Here is a 14,341-nt window from a genome sequence, read left to right as displayed (position 1 = left end):
CCGGGTCTTCCAGGTCTGAGCAGACAGCTTCCTTTTATTTTGCTCATATTCCAAGAAACCAATAAGTATTCTTGTTCTGAAATACTTTCCTGTCCCAGGTTTGCTGTGCAAGTACAATATCAACTGATATAATTAAGGTGTTAAAACTACATTTTGACACAGGGCCCCTTTAGAAGACAAGACCCTTATGATTTCAGTTTATATTGTACTTTGGTGGTGCATGTTCCCTAACAAATTTGCCGTTAATCAAATTATCACATACTAATGGCCACACAGTGAGCCTGGGGCCTTTGGAGCCCCTGAGGCTTTGTGGACCTGAGCAGTTGCTTGCTTTTCCTTGCTGGTAATCCAGGCTTGGCATTGGTCATCTTGTAAACATTTTGTGGACATGTCAGTTTCTTTAATGTTTGTTTACATAACGCAATCATGTGACATTTTCAAACTACATTAGTTCAGATAATTGAACATATACTTATGGAATGACTTCATGACTTCCCATGTCAAATTTGGAGCTTGGAGGTGAATTTAATTCCAATTTTAAGTGTTTGTCATCAACCATTTCCATTCCAAATCTAGAACCCAAAATGAATGATAGATGAAAAACAGATAATTCAATATATATTTTTTGTTTCTTAAATGTCATCATAACTCTGCATTCAGAGTGTAGACAGTGTCATAAACAGAAACACAGCTTTCAAGTAGTGACCATTATTTTTGAAATGGAAATAAAACACATAATGATAAACTGAGAATACAACATCCTTCGCTGCAGCTCAAATGAGTGAGAATCTGTTTGTTAATGCTTGCAAAATCTAAATCCTGTTTACATGTAGTAGTGATGTGGTAGGCATACTACAGATGACATGGAAAATAAAATATACATAGTAAATTCACTAATGTAATGTTATACATAGTTCAGCAGTAATTTCATGGGCTGATATTATACTGTTTAATAAGTGATATTATAGTAAGCACATGAAAAGCAAGAGTGAAAGACTTTCCTCTTACTGAAGCTGTAAACTTCAGAAATATAATTAAATCTGCATTGGGGACACCTATGGGCCATGAGCTGTCAATCAAGTCCCTGCAGTGATCTGCTTACAATCAAATTTAACATATGTAGGACATGTGAAGGTACAAAATTTCAGATCACAGTACTTTTTCTAGAAAAAGAAATATTGTCACAATAGGAATATGATGTGTTGTTACATTCTACATTTTATATTATATTTATCTTACATGATTTGATATGATTATACACTATATGGCCAGTATGTGGACACACCCTGTCTAGGGCAGTTTTTCATGGTTTGAGCCCTTAAATTCCAATGAAGAAAAATTGTGTTTGTCCCTTTCCTGTTTCAACATGACAATGTCCCCCCGTACAGAAAGCCAGCTCCACAAAGAAATGGTTTTCAGTTTGGTGTGGAAGAACTTGACTGGCCTGCACAGAGCCCTGACCTCAACCCCATCCAACACTTTTAGGATAAACTGGGACGCTGACTGCGAGCCAGACCTTATGACCCAACATCAGTGTTGGACCTCACTAATACTGTTGTGGCTGAATAGGAACAAATCCCTGCAGCCAGGTTCCAACATGTGGTGGAAAGCCTGAAACCAGAAGAGTGGGTCCATATACCTTTAGCTATATAGTGTAATATTTATTACTCAATATCATAGTGACACCATGAAAACAAAGCTCACCAATAATATCAAGTAGGAAGTACTGTCACTGTAAAACTAGAAACAGTACTGGAATTATTATAGGCCCACAAAAATTATGTGAATACAATAGAAGATCAAGATACATTACTATATAGTAATACCACAGAGGATAAATAAAAGATAAAGTGCTTTACTTTCACTATACTGAATGTTGAGCATAACAGATAATGTCTCCAGATAGGAGATTTTGTTGTAAAGTAACTTTAGTATTATAATGCTAATATAAATAACTATTGAGCAGAAAAGATTGGATACATTAAAGTACTGTAGTGTTGCTGCTGAGATATACGGAAAAAAAACCCAGAAAATATTAAATGTCAAGTTTTAACAAAACCCTACAAGGAGAAAGTCCCTATAAACTCATACAGAATATGTTCCTGTAGACTGATTACAGTGATCAATAGTGATGATGACTTCTGATCCTTTACGAGTCGAAGTTTCAGCACTCCTCCCACCAGGTACGGACTGCCAGTCACCATCACAGAGACGTGACCTGCCTCTCTGAGTCAGGGAGCTCAGTGGACTGAGGATGAGCTGGCCGATTCTCCTTTCTCTGGCTGATCCACTGGAGGGCGCTGAGGATGCAGGGGAACACCAGGCTGTAATTCACAGAGCTTCTCACCAGATGGCGATGGCGGTGATTTATTGTTTCTGTTGAATTCAGGCTCTGCCAGCTGATCTGGTTTGCTGCACACACATACTGCTGCTGTGGTGAGCTGCAGAGAACAGCAGCACAGGAAAAGCAAGAGTGCATGTGAAAGACTTTTCTCTTAGTGAGACAGCATAAGATTTCATATCATTTTAAGAAAAATTCTTATAAACTTGTTGACATCTGTTTTTAAGAATTTCATTCATAGGGGACACATGTCCATATGTAGCTGTCAGTCAAATGTTTTATAAATTCCTGCAGTGATCTACTTAAAATCTGGTAGTGAAAAAAAAACCCAACTTCCTGGAGGAATAGTTTTGTCAGAGAAGTAAGAGTTGCTGCTTAATACAGCAACAAGTACAGGGGTGATACAGAATAAATCAGAGAAAATCCAGTGTAAAAAATCTAGATTGTGCTAAAACCTGGAACAAGGGGACAAAGCCACCTTAATCAAAATGTCAGTCAAGCATTTCGATACAAATTCAGTGAAATCATATAAGATGCTTAGGTGATCAGATACAAACATGTCCCTGGTTTCCACAGATGGGGTTTTCAGGCCCAAAGTAAAGACTAGGTCTAAGATGTGGCCACGGGAATGAGTTTGGCCAGACACATGTTGTTGAAAGTTTGAAGAGTTAGTGATATTTAAAAAAAATCAGCAGCTTGTGCTGCTTCAGATTTAAGGTTGAGACTGGAGGTAGGGTTCTGGCCCGGATCTTTATTAAGTTATTATTATTGCTGTGTCGGCTGGGTCTGTATCGCACTAAGGACCTATCCGAAATTACCACAGAAATGTAAAAAGTGGCACTAGAGGGATCCGGGCTCCAGATAGCAGCACTATGATCAGTCCACAAGGGGGAGGTAGTGACAGCAGAGGGTGCGTGGCAGTTTTTGGTGAGCAGAGAAGAGGAAAAAGAAGAGCAAGGGGAAACAGGTGATGTAAACAGTCAACTACGTGAGTTGAATTGAACTACGTCAATTGCTTCACAACTCAGTTGCACGTGTGTTGATTAGGACCAGAAAGAAAGCACTCCAATTTTAAAGTCTGCACTGGCCACCTGTTTGCTTCAGAAATTATTTTAAGATCCTTTTATTAGTTTATAAAGCTCTTAATGGTGTTGGTCCTACCTATTTATCAGATTTGCTTTTAGCCTTTGAACCCTCAGGTCTTCTGGTAGTGGCCTTTTAATTATCCCTAAAGTTAGATCAAAAACCCACAGTGAGGCATCCTTTTATTACTATGGTCCACGTCTCTGGAACAGCCTTCCCGAAGACCTGAGGGCAGCAGAGAATGTTGATATTTTAAAAACTCAAAACCTGCCTTTTTAGTCTGGCATTTAATTGAATTGTATTTATTTATTACATTACATTTATTTATTTATATCTATTTATCCATTTTAATCTGTTTTATTACTTGGTATATCCTTTCATTATTTTGAGTTTACATCTATTTCCAATCCTGCCTCTGGTGTTTCCTAATTTGCAAATTGATGAGATTTATGGGGGGGGGGGCAAATTTTAAATTGATTCATAAAGTAATTTTTTTTAAATAGCTTGAAAACGTTTTGTTATTTCATTTACTGATGTGTTGTCCATCATTTTCAGACTTACTGATAATATTCTCTTGCTTTACTGCAAACTATTTACTACTAAAAGTGGCATAACCCATTGGGTAACAGTAACAGGGCTATCATTGGTCAGCATTGTTTTCACATCACTCACCAACAGACAAGTAAATGATATGGTTAGCCTGATGATTCCATAACTAACTTCGGCAACATAAATTTATGGGTATCTATGAACAAATACAGTAAGACAGTTCTCCACCTAATTTGGTTTAGGTCCCTCCTTTGAGCCATGATTCAGTCCCACACACAGCCAAATGCTATCATGTGAAGACTTTGATATTGATATTTCCGTTCCTACACAAAACAATTTCTCAGATAGGCAGGCTTGTAACAGCAGTGTTGGTTAACCATTAATTAACTGGAGAGCAAACCAGTAAGACAAAGTCCAGACTACAAACTGAAGAATGGGATTCAAACCTGTTAACATTTGAATGCCAGAATCTGTGTTTTTTTATGTATTGTACTGGATTATAATGCAATCATAACGGTTGATATTATCTGCAGAACAAATTCCTCTCTAGACTAATAAAGATTGTTTCTTTTACAAACATGCAACAGACATATTTCAATAAAGTTCAATGGGGACTTAGAGTTTCTCTGCTATTGTTAGAATTCAGTATTTCTATAATATTTATATTGGTACTTACAGGGTATCTGTGAATCTATAAGTGAACACTAACCTCATCATTATAACTAAATAACCTATAACATTTCGTCTTTTGTGATACCTGTAAATCCAGTCCAAAAGCTGTAACTCCTGAGTACTCTTTCAGTAAAAGCACATGTTGATCCCTGGAAAAAATAAAGTAGCATTTTATCAGTCATAGTGGTCTTTCATCGTTAAATTTGAGTACAACGAAATACTGTTTTTGCTGTTTCATACCTTTCCTTTGGACCCAGTAACATGGATGATGTTGAGTTTGTTCAGTTCACCCATCTGAAGAAAATTCCAAATGACATTTGGGGAAATTATCAAGGTAGTAGTAGATACAGTAGTGAACACAGGTCCTGACGGTTCAAATAATATGGCTTCTGTTATTTAGACATAAAACTGCATTACAAATGTGAGTTTTAATGTTGTTTTCTGTATGGGACCAGATATTATAGACTTGCTGATGGACACCTGGGGATAATAGATTACATTTCTTAAAGGCAGAGCTGCTCTGGAGAAATAATCTCATTTGCTAAGCCCAGTGAAAAATGCAAAAGAAAAATGTATATGAAATTATTATTAATATGAAATTAATATGAATATGAGTGGTGAAAAGTAACTCTGTACATTTACTCACTGTGCATGCTGTAAGTACAATTTTGAGGTGCTTCCTGTTATGTTACTTCACTACATTTCATCGGGTGATATTGTACTTTTTACTCCATTACATTACATTATTTGACAGCTACAGTTACTAGTTACTTTGCATAATACAATATGACACAAAAAACACAAGATTAACTGATAAAATATGATGCATTATTATAGATTAAACTACCAAGCAGTATAAAAAGTAGTTAAAATTAGCCTCACCTCAACCAGCTACGTTTAAATACAATTTACATGTTAATGAATTAATAATAATAATAATCAAGTAATATAGAATAGCACTTTAGAAGGTACCATTCTGTACGGTATAATGAGCACTTTTTATACTAAAAGTACATTTTGCTGTTAATACTTATTTATGCACTTTTACTTAAGTAAAAGTTTGAACACAGGACTTTTACTTGTAATGGAATATTTTTACATGTGGTATTAGTACTTTTGATTAAAGGATCCAAATACTATTTCCACCACTTTTATAAAGCATAGCACTTATGTGACTACTTGAAAAGATGCAATCTGGCCATACTACTTAGAAGGTCAGGCAAGATTCAAGCTATGGCCATTACCTGGCCATAGTGACATAGTGAATAAACAGCTTATCACTACTCCATGAAAACTACAGAAATGTGAATTTACAGGCAGTTGAAGCCAATAAAATGAACATTGTATCTTATATAACCAGTAATAAACTCTCTTGATGGCACTGAGATGGGCTGAACGTGAGAGATATCAACCTGGTGTGATCACATTCCTGTTTTGTTTTTTTCAGCACGAGGCGGCTGTTTGCACAAGATTTCTGCCAGTTTACAGCGTCATAAAAGCATGCTGCCAGAGGAAAGACACAGAGACAGTGGATCAGTACTGTCAAAACATTTATCTTAACAAGTTAATTAGTTTCAACATTCAGGCATGATTTTAATTAACTAGCGACTAAAAACTTAAGAAGATGATTACACTTTTCAGTACAGTTTTGTTATTAAACAAAGTACAATGAAGCAGTTTAAAGCAATGATACTGAATGCAAGATGGTTCCTGAAATGAGCTGAGTGGCTTCATAAACTGATGGTAAGTATTCTAACTTTCTCATAATCATAAAAAACAAAAACAAAGCAGCATTATCAAATCCTCAGTGGCCACCTCAGGATTTTCAAAAATTACATTGTCACATTTTTTTGAACAAACATTAGTTTGTGCAAAAAATGTATGCAATTACCTTATATCTCTGGATTCCATTTATTGCCTGCTCCTTGTCTTATTTGTGTGCCTGTCTTGGACTGCCTTCCAGATTTGGACCTCTGCCTGCCTGCCTATACTTGTAAGCCTTTCCCTGTAATAAATTAATAAACTGTATCTGCTCTGCCTCTAAGTCTGCATTTGGGTCCTACTCCTTGTGTTCCCTGCTCCCTCGCGTGACATCCATACGACAGACCCCGGCACCAAGATGTGTCAAACAGATCCTTAAAGCTCTCTACTTTACATTTGGCATTAAATTAGCCATTGTGGGTTCACATTCCATTTAACATTAATCAATTCACACATTTCTATCTGCCCACAGACATGTGAACCACAAAAATGAGACTTTCTGCTTGGCTGATTAACAGAATGTGTGTGTATTTTTGAAAATCTCAAATTTGAGTTTCAGACCTTTGTAGTGAAGAGTACACTTTGGACAGTCATGTGGCAGTAAAGGCTAAAGTTAAGGTTAGATGACAGATACAAACATTATGTTCTGTCAAATTACACACAGTCACAGCGGTATTGTGCAATGCCACTAACACAGCTATCATCACATCAGAGAAGTGACAACTCTCAGCTCCCTCAAGGCCTCTGAGTTTAGAGCTGCCTTCTGTCAAATGTCAGAGACAATACAGATTTGAGTACAGACTGTGAAGTATCCTTGTAATGTGTTTACACATGTAGACATACAGGTTTTCACCAATAGTGTTTTCTTGTAAGCATGTAAAGTGAAACGTGTTTGTTTGCTCATAATTTAAGTACTAAAGTGTGTATGTTTTGGGTTGTATGCCTTCGAATCTTTTGTAATTTTTTTAGAGAGTGAGTGTTTTTTTGTGAGTAATTTACTTGTTTTTATTTAAGACTGTTTGCACGTGTTCGTATTTAATGTGTATTTATTGTGTTTTTATTGTGATGTTTGGTTTCGATGCAGCAATTCCCTGAATCCAGGACAATTTTCTCCTTTTGGGAGACAAAGTATCCTTAACCTTAATCCTGGTTTCAGAAATTAAATGATTAAAGCATACTGATTATTCTACTGATGATTCTTAAACTGAATTTATAGTTGTGCATTAAGGAGTTATGATATAGCTCAGAACTTATGCACATTGACACCATAGCTGACGTGTGAGCTGGGACTGCTCGTGTTTTCTCTTACAAGTTTCTGATGCCAGTAGGGATTGTTGATAGTGAAGACAACAATATGGACATTGAACAAAGACTCAGTAATCTGCTGCTTTTCAGTAACACACATCTAGCAAAAGATTACAGGACAGGCTGGCTTTAAAAGTTCCAACAACTCTGAACTGGAACAGACTGGTTTCTGGCACTATGCACCTTATTACTGGAATAAACTGCAAAACTAAGACATTAATTCCTCTGAGGGCCGTTAAAGTTCTACTTGCTGATATTTTAATATTTGTCAATTTTAGTGTGTTTGTGTATGTGGTGACTGCTTTTTGTGGCTGAATTATCTTGTGATATATAAATGCAATGGTGGAAAGTAATTTATTACATATAGTCAAGTACTGTACCATTTTATGCTACTTATGCTATTCAAAATCTCTAAATTCTGTATTTTTTACTCCACTACATTTATTTAACAGCTATTGTTTCATCATTGTTTTGCAAAGATTTTATATGCGAAACAATTATTTTTAATATATGTACTTTACATATGTGTGTTATTGATTAGACTGTCCAATACATAAAAAGTAGTTAAAATTCACTCCACCATTAAAATGTTGCCCACATGTTAATGCATCAACAATCATAACAATCCAATAATATAATATATATATAAATATAACACTCTGAAAGAGGCAACTCTGTATAATGAGTACTTATACTTTGGATACTTTAAGTACATTTTGATAATAATACTTGTGTACTTTACTATCATTTTTAAAGTGGGACTTGTTATGGAGTATTTTTATACAGAGATATATTTTTACTTAAGTAAAGGATTTGAGGACCTCTTCCACCACTGTGTGTAATTTTTCATAATTTGTTCACCAGATCTTGATCTGAATGAGACTTCCTGAATAAATAAGGCTTAACTAACTAACCAAAACATTTTTTGGATACCTCTTCTTCAGGATGGCCACTGTGCCAGTCCAGTGGTCTCAATGAAAAGAAGATGTTAAGGTTTGTGATGCAGTTACCCCAAACACAGCCTTAGGTTCTTCTACGGAAGGGCAAACTTCCTCACTTGGTGTTCACCTGCAGCACAAAACCACAAGTACATAACATCTTTACTTCTTATGAGCTGAAGATGGTTGAGAAACACAGTCCACAGTAAAGCTTTAGGGCGAGCAACTCGTATCACTATGATTAGGACAACATTTGCTGGATTTGTGGTAAACATAAGGATGCAGTAAGGGCCTAGGAATATAGTGTTTTATAGTGAGCTAATGAGATCCATGTGCTTTTGAAGTCTTATGTTTGTCTGTTTAATTCAGGCTTCAACTCGTTAAAACCACTGGCAGCTGTAGACAGTCACTGTTGGATGGCAGGAAAGAATCTGTTCTTTACTGGAGCGACCTGTTCAACAGCACCTCAACATGCCTTCACTCATCTGCTCTCTGTTTACGTGTTTTCTTTGGCAAAAAGTATGGCTGCTGCTCTTTAATTGCTGTATAAATCGCTTGTAGTTAAAAGAGACTTACCTCCTACGTATGAATGAGGAGGGAGCGGTCCGGCTCATGTATATAAATACCGACTTCAAGACAGCAAAAGGAACTGTATCTTTACAGGACATTCCTCCAGACCTTAGGAAAGCACCCTGAACCAGGTAAGTGTTGGCGTTTACTGCAGTCACAGGAGGGTATTGGTGTTTACTGCTGCTAGATAAGCCCTCAACTGTATGAAATTACTCCTTTCATCAGTACCACACTATGCCTGAGCACTTGGCTAATGCTTTTTTAGAATATTTGTGAAATTGTAATCATTTATTAGATTTTTTCCAATTTGTTTGAGTATATTTTTGTTGATTATTTTCAATTCTGTTCTTATTTCTTTTCAGCCTTCATAACCACAGACACTATGGCAGGTTAGTGCATTGTTTGCTCAGGGATTATTTTCCACAACAAGTGTCCTCCCTCTGGGCCAGATGGAGTTAGGTCCCCCACCACAACGTTAAAGTTCTTCTTCAAGTTCTTCGAGTTCAATATGATATAGGTTTAATGTAACTTCAAACATGTTAAAACCAAGTTGGGTCCCGGGAGCAACTGAATGGGCTCCAAAATGCACCTTCCTTATATTATCCCTTTACTCCACCCTTGTCCCTCCTGTTGTGGGCCTTCAATTAGGCCCACCTCTCTTATGCTTCACCTGTCCACCTCAGACACCATTATTTCTTGTCTCCATAGCAGCTGGTTTTTTAAAAACAGTTGCAGATAGCTGTGATTTCCTTTAGATGAAATCCTATGCACATGAATTCTCTTTCAATTTTTTTCAGCTGTAGTTGCTTCACAAAATAGCTATTTCATTATTCCATTGTGTGGTTTTAATTACAGAGCACATTTCTTGCAGTCAGAAAAGTGGACCATTCAGTCAGAAAGTCGCATACTACAATTATAGCAAAAGGGGAAGCCATCTTGCCATTGTGTGCATCCATACGCATTGGTAACTCAGGCAACTGCCCAGGTCAGGAAGGGCAGAGTGCCCTCTGTACAATGGATACATCAATCACAGGTATGCAGGAGTAGCAGATGTCTTTACCCTGTACACAACATAATATATTGCTACACTTAATTGCTTAGCTGATCCAACAGTAGAATGTTTCAACAGTAGAGTATTTTCCTCCCACAGTGTCCCCTCTGTGGGACTGAAGAAGTCCCATCCTTTCATTGTTTAAAGTTCATGTATATAGTGTCTATGATTCAGAGTACATCGTATTAAAGAATCAAAATCAATAAATGTCATTGTCGGCAAATGCCATAATGATAAACATGTCTTCTCTAGCCTGTAATGACAGAGTCCGTCTATGGCCAAGTAACGTGACTCAGCAGTACCCTATGGATGACCATGAATCATGGCTTCTCATCCTAAAGGGGTCTGTGATCACCAGCGTACAATCTGATAAACCTCTCCTCCCTGTTTGGTGGGGAGCGAGTAAAAATCAAATTGTACCTAGCTCCCTAGGCCAATACTGTGGAAAAAAACCCTCCAATGGACATAAGAGGAAGAAATCCTCCATTATTCATTCACACTCTATTTTCTTCTTCACATATTACTAACACTTGTTGCCAACTGCTGTTTTTGGGCTAACATAGTTGTGAGCAAGCATATAAAACTATCTGGTGCACTCGTCAACACTCAGGTCCAATGCACGTGCAAACTCCCTGTTCTTCAGCTAATATTTGGTCTAAAACAAATCTCTTCTGCATGATCATGGTGGAGGTAGCATGTAATTGTGGCTTGATGCCATCTAAGGCTGATAGTGTACTATTCATACATTTTTGCTGGTTGTACCATAGGTAATTGATCCAATGAGAATTCTTATGTGTCTGGGTCCATGGAAAAATGGCACCATAATCTGTATCAGTTATAATCATGATCTGGTGTTCCTCTGATATTTCTACAGGCCAGCCAGTGGTCATGACCCAAACGTCAGGGTTGTCTATTACTGCTCTTTTAGACCTGGTTGATTGGTGATCGAGTCTAATTACTGCCTTACTGTCTTACGATGCACTAGTTAGCCAGTTCTGCTTCACTATCAAGGGCACAAAAGAGCTCTCATCCTCTGTTATCTGGAGAACTCCTTCGCAATTCTGGTAGGTCAGGCATTGTGCAACGTCTTTTGCCGTGGCCCACTGTGCACAAGCAATGTAGCTCACTTGAGGTGTTCTCCCCATATTATAACATATGTTATGTATGTTTCCTTAATTGTCTGTTTGGCAGAGAATTCCATCCACTCATAAAACAGATTATTTTTCCCTTGCACTATTAGTTGCTTACTTAGTGCCATCAGCATACTCAAACGGGCCTCACTCTGAGCTGAAATGATATCTTGTTTAACTCTTTCTGCACAGATTTTTGCTATTTTGGCCTTTAGGCTGCCATTGGCTCTCTCGACCATTCCTTGACTCTGCGGATGATACACACAACCTAGCCTGCGCTTAGTCCCTAGTGCTTTTGAAAATGTCGCCACTAAGCGGTGATGGAAAGCTGGACTATTATCGGAACTGATCTTATCTTGGATTCCGAATCTAGTAAACACTTCTCTGCACAAGAACTTGGCTGTTGAGGCAGCATCTGGACCTGCCACTTGTACTGCCTCCACCCATCTGCTATACGTGTCAATCACTACCAGCATATAGCGCTTACCTCGTACTCTTTCTAACATGTCTACGTGGTTCAAAAGCAGATGTTGGAACGGACCATCTGGTGCGGGAATGTGTCCAATTGGTGCTGAAAATGCCTTCCTGGTGTTGTAGGCTGCACATACTGTACAATCATGTAACGCACGATCTACCATTGTTGCCAAATATGGTGACCACCATGTGTTTTGAATCTTCTGAATCACCTCCCCCCTGGCACAATGGTCATGACCATGCGCATCTTTAATGTGTGTACATTCTTTCAGGGAGGGAGCAGGGAGAAAGGAGACCATTCTTTCTGTGTGTGGTTTCCCTTCTTTACTTTCACTTTCACTTTCATCCTCAGTGTACTTCCTCCTTTTCCTTAAAGTATGGTGTTGGGTGCTTTGAGGAGGTTGCTTTGTCTCCCCTTGATCAGGGGATTGCATCATGTTCTGCTCTTCCCTCCTCTCTGTTGCTCTCTCCATCAACTCCATCAGTTTTCTTACGTGCAGAGGCCGTTTCACGTTGTGCATACACAGGAATGAAGACAATGGTAGCGTGGATGAGCCCAGTAGATAAACTGGTGTAGTAGAGGATGATGGAAATCAGGTGTGCCGGTAATCAACCGCAGCCGGGAGATCGGGTAGCCAGCCAGAACACAGACACACACTTACACAGACAACAACAGACAGGGGACAACCAAGAAACACAAGGGAGGGCAGATACATAAGAGTACAAGAGGATCCGGGGGCATAGTGGCTAACTATGACAACTTCAGAATTTGTTTACAATTTACACCAGAATTATTATAGGGAAACATTTCAGACAGAAATAGATCATGTATTTGCATTTTCCAATGTCTGATGTTCATTTATATGAATGTGTGGTGTTATACAGTTGACAGGGCCTAGGGGCCCCATAGTTAGACTAGGCCCTTTTCCGATAGGCCGTGATCTTGCTGTGGTCTGAGAGGGGTGTGAGGGGGCTGACTGTGAAAGAGTGACATTGGGTATAGATCTGTAACGAAATAGTCTACCGTACTAATGCCAAGAGCTGAACTATAAGTGTAGCGACCCAGAGAGTCTCCTCTTAGCCTGCCGTTGACTATGTACAGCCCCAGTGCACGGTAGGTAGGTCCCTCCAAGTAAACTGTTTGTCTCCCTTGGTGTTTATAGTGTCAGCTCTTTCCCCTGTTCGAGCGTTCAAGTCCCCACAGATCAAAACAGTTCCAGGTATCCAGCTTGTAGTAGGGGGATTCTGATGGTGGTATGTAGATTGTTGATAAATTGACCACAAAACAAGTACTTAATATTTCTGGCATATAATGCTCATTAATGCTTCAGTTAGTCCTCAAAGCAAATTATCATTTTACTCTCAAATCAATTTATCATGTTAATGTTGCAGTTGTATGAAATTGGTCCAATGCGTCAAACTCACTTTAGTGCATAATCACCTCTTACAGAATGTCTCAGATGAAACAGCCTGACATGATCTGACATGCACATCTGGACTGGTGAGACCTCTGTTGGTCTTGCTTACCCTAACCCCAAGCATTTCCTCCAAATATAATGAGCCAAGAAATGCATCTTTAATAATAGCGGAACAAAAGTTATACCATGTTACTTTCATCCCTCCCCGGTCTCCGTCAACTTTACCCTGGCTGGCACCAAAGATAGATAAGCCTACGGATAGCTCTAACAGATCATATACATTCACAATCTTCAACAAATAAACATTACCATAAAAACAGAAACTTCCATTTTGTATTTTTTACTTTCCAAGTGAAAAATCAGTTTTTCTACTGTAACTCTGATAAAACTAATCAGTTCGGTCTGATTTTCGGCTTCAGACTCAATGACGGGGTGCACCTCCTGTGGACTTCACGGCATTTTCCTGACTTCTTTTACAAGAGAAAAGGTCCATGCTGCAACCATCCCTGTGTTACTTTCGTCCCGGCTCTCCCTTAATTGTTGAATTTGATGGCTCTTTTTTTCATTTTAATTTGGAGGTGGTATTGGGCCAATTCTGCTTGGCAGGCATTATATGTAGTTTTTCTGTGAAGGTGTAATATACTTTTATAGAAATCCACATGAAGTGTTTCCATTGGATGTTTGTCCCAATTTGTGAAAATTCTCTCTCTCTCCCCCTCTTTCTCTCTCAACCCAACTGGTCAAAGCAGATGGCCGCCCACCCAGAGCCTGGTTCTGCGCAAGGTTTTTGCCTGTTAAAAGATAGTTTTTCCTTGCCATTGACACCAAGTGCTTGCTCATGGTGGGATTTGTTGGGTCTCTGTAAATAATATTATAAAGAGTACGGTCTAGACCTGCTGTATATGAAAAGTGCCCTGAGATAACTTCGGTTAAGATTTGGTGCTATATAAATAAAACTGAATTGAAATGAATTGAAAGGGAGGGCGTTGTGGGTAGACATGATTGTAGTCCTTATTTTACAAAACTTCACTGCAGTCAGCACTGAAGAA

General features: G+C 38.4%; 2 long non-coding RNA genes across 3 annotated transcripts; one reads left to right on the top strand and one right to left on the bottom strand.

Moving 5' to 3' along the window:
* Nucleotides 1–601: 601 nt before the first annotated feature.
* Nucleotides 602–6,635, bottom strand: LOC122876082. Of its 2 annotated transcripts, XR_006377998.1 has the most exons (5): nt 6,537–6,620; nt 6,058–6,148; nt 4,886–4,939; nt 4,731–4,794; nt 602–2,441 (listed from the first exon to the last, which is right to left on the bottom strand). It is a non-coding gene; the product is annotated as an uncharacterized LOC122876082 (long non-coding RNA). The 2 variants fall into 2 exon arrangements; XR_006377999.1 differs by lacking the exon at nt 6,058–6,148 and having other exon boundaries at nt 6,537–6,635.
* A 2,450-nt stretch (nt 6,636–9,085) lies between these two features.
* LOC122876083 lies at nt 9,086–13,991 on the top strand. Its single transcript, XR_006378000.1, has 3 exons — nt 9,086–9,350; nt 9,582–9,608; nt 13,712–13,991. It is a non-coding gene; the product is annotated as an uncharacterized LOC122876083 (long non-coding RNA).
* Nucleotides 13,992–14,341: the final 350 nt, after the last annotated feature.

The sequence above is a fragment of the Siniperca chuatsi genome, linkage group LG5 (genome assembly GCF_020085105.1).
Source record: "Siniperca chuatsi isolate FFG_IHB_CAS linkage group LG5, ASM2008510v1, whole genome shotgun sequence".
Taxonomy (NCBI): domain Eukaryota; kingdom Metazoa; phylum Chordata; class Actinopteri; order Centrarchiformes; family Sinipercidae; genus Siniperca; species Siniperca chuatsi.
This window is presented reverse-complemented; position numbering and strand designations above follow the sequence as displayed.